This window comes from Camelus bactrianus, chromosome 10 (genome assembly GCF_048773025.1).
Source record: "Camelus bactrianus isolate YW-2024 breed Bactrian camel chromosome 10, ASM4877302v1, whole genome shotgun sequence".
NCBI classification, from domain to species: Eukaryota; Metazoa; Chordata; class Mammalia; order Artiodactyla; family Camelidae; genus Camelus; species Camelus bactrianus.
The window spans coordinates 71,995,196-72,001,529 of NC_133548.1; the positions used below are offsets into that span (position 1 = coordinate 71,995,196).

Consider the following 6,334-nt stretch of genomic DNA (forward strand, 5'->3'; position numbering starts at 1 on the left):
TCTGATGAGTCTGATCAGATAAAGAAGGTCACAGGCTGATGACCCTCCAGACCATTGGACGGTCCCATGATGTGGGATGGACTTGCCGAGATTCAGGAGGGAGCTTCACCAGAGACCCTTGCTGATTAATATCACACTTTATGCCCCAATTTGTTCACTGTATAATCACTAAGCCCCAATCCTAAGACAGGTTCACAGTTTTGAAGGCACTAGCCTGCTGTAAGTCCTCTTTGCCTGGCAAAGGAATAAAGCTGCCTCTTTTCTTCTTAAACTCCAAGACCCTGCCTCTGTGCCATTTGGCTCGTCAGGGACAGGGGCCGATCTTTCGGCAACACTACTGAGGACAATTATTAAGAAGCACATCACCCAGCATTCTCTATGTCGGCTATTTGATTACACTTGTTTTCATTCATGCATGTGGACTTTAAACATTATTTTAAATTATGCTATAAAGAAAGCTGAACATGTTTTTTGTTTTATGCAGGAAACAAAATGGTTTTGCAGCATCAGACTAAAGTAATAACTTTTTTCAAGGCACTTTTCAAAAGCATGAGTCACTACTTTTGCTTGGGAAGCAAGAATCCCTAAGGTCGTTTGATTCAACATAAACTAATCCACCAGCTGTATCTTACAGCTAACAAAGGAAGGGAACATTTTGCATGACTGGTTGTATTTCTCCCTCACCCCCAGATCTAATCAGTCTTTCTGATTGTCCTTCTCTGGTGTTTTTTTCAAAACTGTTACATTCCGTTTCCTCTGTGTCTTGGTTCTCACAGCTTTTGCCTATAGAAAGGTATGATCTCAATAACCCCCGTGCTCCAATCCATCCTGTCCACTGCTGTCAAGAATCTCATCTCGAAGCATAGATCCCATATTGTTACAAGGGACAACTTCTTCCTCAAAAACCTCTACCTCTCATGCTGTGTCCTGTTGTTCTTTTCTGTAGCAACATCTCATTTACAGCTTCTGAGCAGTAATTTACAAGGTAATTTTTATTTCATGTTCTTATCACTAACGAGCCATTTCCCCCCACCCGTACCTTCTATCGGGTTTTATACACGTGGGGACTTCTGTCTGCTTGCGTAGGGGAGAAGAGGGGGTGAGGGAAGGTGAGGGGTCTTACGTGCTTTTTGAACTGCACTGTACGCTAATGAATGTGTGGGTTTCTGTCTCTTTGGCAGGAAGGCGAGTAATATTATTGAGGAAATAAAATTCATATTTTATCGCAAGACAAGAAGAATTTAAACATAAAATTTTTTTTCTCTGCCCGTTTGGGCCTCCTCCCCCCTAGTTTGTGTGCTTTATACATTAACCAGACCTCAGAAGACACAGGAATGCCTGCTCAACTAGAAGGAGCAATTTTCTCCTGGCGCCAGCAAGGTAACTCCTTAGGAGATAAAATTCCTTTCTCAATCCTGTAAGGGGTCAGGATGACCCAGTCACTCACCTTGAATGTGCTATGTAAACTGTCAGCATGTTGCTTTGATGTATAACGCTTTGTCTCAGAATGTGTACAACAGTGCTTTGACCTCTAGTGGGCAGGACAGTCCTAAGAGCTTTCTGAAAGACTGTCTCCCGGGTTAACCTCCCTGAAGGTTCTTAGGTTGACTCCAGTAAAATTCTCTATTTCTTTTTTAGATTGACTATGGTTTAATTTTTCATCTACAGTATCTTCTACAAGCCTTGAAAGTTGATAAGAAGTGAAGACAGGACAGTAAAGTCTCCCTGACAAGGAGAAAAGAAACAAACAAACTCGGGGACAATACAGAAGGAGAAGGTTAAGTGGGAAATGGCGAGAGACCAGCAGGTGGACTTGGAGATCTGGTGTGGGGCCAGCCGGGCCTGTTAGACGAGTGGGCATCAGCATCACGGCAACACAAGGACTTACAGTAGAAGCTGCATTAAAAGTAGGTTTGAGCCATTTCTTTAAGCGTAATTAAATCAGGGTGGCTAGGAAAAGCAGTGCAAAATACTACAATCCATGGCTGTATTAGAAATTTAACCAGATGGATATATTCAAAAGCCGTTATAATGCAAGGTTAAAGCCATAGGCATTTGTTGAATCTTTTTTGTTGTTTTTCCTTTGGTCCAGTTTGGTGCAGTGGAGACGTCACTGGATAGAAATTAAGAGAGAACTGAGTTTGTGGAAGATTATGTTTTCCAAAGGTGACCACAACAATATCTCCCACCCCGCACATTTTTCTACAACGTGACCTTGCCATTCCCCGATTAAGAGAGGGGGTCTCTGGCTCCTCCTCCTTGAATTTGGGCAGGTTCTGTGACAGCCTTGACCCAAAACAAAACAAACAGAAATCCCCAATCACAACAATAAGAAAAGCAGCAGAAACAACACTGTGCCAGTCCCAGCCATAACCCTTAGCTGGCAGCTTCCATTTCTGCCTCTTGCAAGGCAGCCACCATATCAGAAGTGTGACCACTCTGATACCACTAAGTGTGTGAGCAGTCTACACACGGAGAGGTCCTGTAGGATATGTGATGCGGAGTTAGAAAGATACCATGAAGCTCTGAGGTGGCACATGTGCGTGAAGAAACCATTTTGGAAGTTGAATCCTCAGCTGCTGCCCCCAGCTGGTACTTCAAGGATCAGAAACAAACCACAGAGCCACACCCTTCTGAAATTCCCCATCCACAAGGGAGGAGGGGTTGGGCAGACACAATGGTAGTTCTAAACCGTTAAATCTGGGGGTCTTTTGTTACACAAAAATAGATAACCAAAATAGGGGTTTTGTTCCATTTCTAGCATTTAATAATCCAGTGACTAAAGAAGGTCTTCACCCATCTCTATAAGGTGCGAACACTGATTCTTGTCTGTCTACCTCATGTACTTGCTGTCACGTTCAAAGAAGATAAATACGTGAAAGCGCCTTGGAGGCAAGATATAATTATTGTTCCTTGAAAAATGTCTGTGTGTCTTTATTACTGATTTGTGTTTGCCCACGTAGGTACGGGCAAATTTTCATTACCTCATGATTGCTCTTTTCAATTATGAGCATGGATATTTGAGATTAGATCACCATATTCCCTTTATGGTAGCTTTCAATTTAGGTGGACTAGCTTTTTATTAAACATAGAAATGATTCTACTATGTTATTTTATAACAATATTTTAAGCAATTACTAGCATTTTTCATTCCAAGTATACTTTACATTTTGGTCCAATATGATTAGAAAGCATCCCACATTTCTTTCTAAGTTATCAAAATGATTTTCTAATTATGTGAACAAATCACAAAGTCTTAAAGGAATTCTATGGTTCATCGTTTCTTGACTAAGGTAATTTAAAAGAGGAGATAAAAATCAATTGTGCGTCTCTGAATAATAGAAAAGCAAAGGAGAAATCAAAGTAGCAGTAAAAACTGTATTGGCTGTTTTCCTTTCTATAGAGAAAGCATATTTCTAATTTACAGTCAGCTGAGCGACTCAGTCTTCAGAAATGGTCAATAACATAGTCATTCTCAAACTTTGAGGCATTCTAGCTAATGACGCAAGGGCTCCCTTTTCAATAATTTACATGGATAATAACCTTATAATGTTGAACTAAGGCTATTTTTTTCCTAGTAAATTAGAAAACATTGATCAAATGAAGTTTCACAGCTATGCTACTTCCAACTATGATTTCTTGGAATTAAGCGTTTTAGTCAATTCAATAATCTGGTTAAGAAAAAATTTTGTAAGAGCAGTGTGGGTTCAAGAAAATAGTTTCAGGTTCTGTCCTGACATCTTCTTACCAGTTGCGTGTCTTAGGACAAGGTGTACAACCATCTATACCTCAGTTTACTCATCTTTTAATTCATGAAACGGAGATTATGGTATCTACAGGATTAGAGTATAATGATTAATAAGAAATGTAAATAAAGTCCCTATTATTATGCTTTACGTCGAGGTGCTTTGATTGGAATCTGTTGCTTTGGTATCTGTCTTGGAGGCAGGACTGGCTGTTTTGCTGGCTATGTCACTAATATCAGCCTTGTCACTTCTATAACTACTGTCATCAACCTTACTCCTTTTTATTGCCTCTGATGGGTCAGGGGCAGACCTTCTGTAATAGAGGAGAGCAGTCTGACTCCACATTGGATCTGTTCCTTTAATTTTAACCACTGTGCCCTGTTTTCCAGGCTTTGTCTTGCCAGCTCTGCTCCTTTTGTGAAACAACGTTGCCTTTAGCCTGAAATAGACAGGGAAGCACCATATATCTGCGCAGACTCTGCCCAGAGACTGTATAAGGTGTTTCTTCTCTGATTTGCCTTTCTGACATGATTAAAAAGGAACCAGAATAAAAAAGGGAAAGAAAGAAAGCAGTGTCCTGAACTTATTCCATTTAAGGGGGAAAAAAAAACCAAACAAACACTGCAGCAAGTAGGCCACACAAATTTGCATTTAAAAGAAATTAGATCAATACAATAATCAAACAAAAATCCACTCAGCTTTGAAATAGCAGAGCTACAAATCTATGTTGTCTTTAATGAATGCATTTAGTTGTCAAGGGATAAAATGTTCACAGGAAAGGCTAAATGAGTCCTTGGCTTTAAATAGATTTAACCTTGCAAATACCATTGGTATACACAAGCTCTACTTCTAGACAGACATTATGGTAAAAAATGCAATTTACTTTACCAAAATATCAGAACAAAACATTAAATACTGTTTCTGAGAATCCTGAAGTATTATCACTGAATGTTTAATAAGCACCCATAGAATGGACTATAGTCTATTAGGTATTTTGGGACCCCTGTAATTTTAATTAGAGCAGATTTTGTCCTCAGAAAGTTCAGAATGAAATAAGACAAGAAGCAGGTAAACATTAAGTATAATATATGTTGATTTATGTAATAGTAAGTATACAATTGACTTGTCAGATCATTGAGCAAAGCTACGTTGTAAAAATTGTTATGTCACAGTGTTCTCTTATCTTTAAATCTGTACCCAAAGCTAAAAAGCCATAGAATTTTATCTGAATGTACGTAAACAACTTAAATTTCAAAACTGGAGCACCAACAATAAAAAGCAGCCCTTGTATGGTGCTATTATGGGCCTGGCACTATTCGGAGGATTCTATATATGTTAACACACTAAATTCTCATAATGATTCTGTGATGATGACACTACTATTATTTGTATTTTTCAGAGGAAGAAACTGAGCCAATAAGATGATCAATAGCCTAGTGACAGAGCCTTCTGACTCCCGACACCACATTCTATTGGAGGTAATTAAGAATGAAAGACTCCTTCAAATAAAAAGAATTTCACATTGCAAAACTGCCATTTAAACCGCTCTAATATTCACAAATACAAGGCAACTAAATGTGAAAGGCAGAAAACATTAGTTTCAGAAAACTATGAGTTTTGAAAATAAAAAAAACTACAGGCATTTTCCTGATGAGGTACGACGTCAAGCCATTGTGGACTAATACATTGGGAGGAATTAGTGTATGTAGTATATGTCTTTAGAAATGGGGTGTAAGTAAGAAAAGTAAGATAAGGAGGGAAGACTAGCAGAGGGGGAAAGGGTCATTAACCTTTCTTGACAATTTGACCTGGAACTGGCCTTGATTTCTCTTCAGAAAATAATTTTATCATCTGGAATAATGTTGATCATCAAACTGCTCTATAATGTATTTAAGTTGATTTTGGCATCGGTTCTGATATCGATACAGACAAAATATGCAGGTTTCTAAAATCTCCTTTAGTTATTCAGCTGTTAGGCACCTGTAGTGCACAAGGTACTAGGTACTTGAGACGTATCAGTGGAACCACAGACAAAGAAGCTGGCTGTAACAGGGCTGAAAGCCTATCAGAGGGCGACATAAAACACAGCTCTATAGTATGTCAGAAGCTGAGCAGTGCCACGGGGTAAAGGAAGGGCAGAGTGCGAGGGGATGGAGGCTTTAGTGGAAGGGGGTGGTAATAGGTTTAAGCAGAGTATTAGGGTGAGTGTCACTGAGAAGGTGACATCTGACCTGAGCTTTGAAGGCAGAGAGATTTAGCCATGCAGACAGCAAAGGAAGCAGCCACTGTGAACGCCCTTGGGTGGGACTGCCAGGGCTGAGTGAAGGTGAGAACAGAAGAGAGGAGGTCAGAGAGACAAGAGGGAATGGGTGCATCGCGTGGGCTTCGGTTTTCTTGGAGAAATTTGGAGCGATTGGAAGGTTTTGAGCAGAAGAATCAGATGATCTGACTACATACATCTTAATGAGGTAACTCTGGCTGTTGTTTTGAGAACAGATTGTTAGAGTTTAAGAATGGAAGCAAAGAAAGTAATCGAGAGGCAATTACAGTGATCCACATAGGATACGTGATATGATTGTGGCCCAGGA

The 6,334-nt window shown here is 39.7% G+C and overlaps 1 long non-coding RNA gene across 1 annotated transcript; it reads left to right on the forward strand.

Moving 5' to 3' along the window:
- Window positions 1-1,190: 1,190 nt before the first annotated feature.
- On the forward strand, window positions 1,191-5,310 carry LOC141578985 (uncharacterized). Its single transcript, XR_012509891.1, has 3 exons — window positions 1,191-1,380; window positions 1,669-1,907; window positions 5,146-5,310. It is a non-coding gene; the product is annotated as an uncharacterized LOC141578985 (long non-coding RNA).
- The last annotated feature ends 1,024 nt before the right edge of the window (window positions 5,311-6,334 follow it).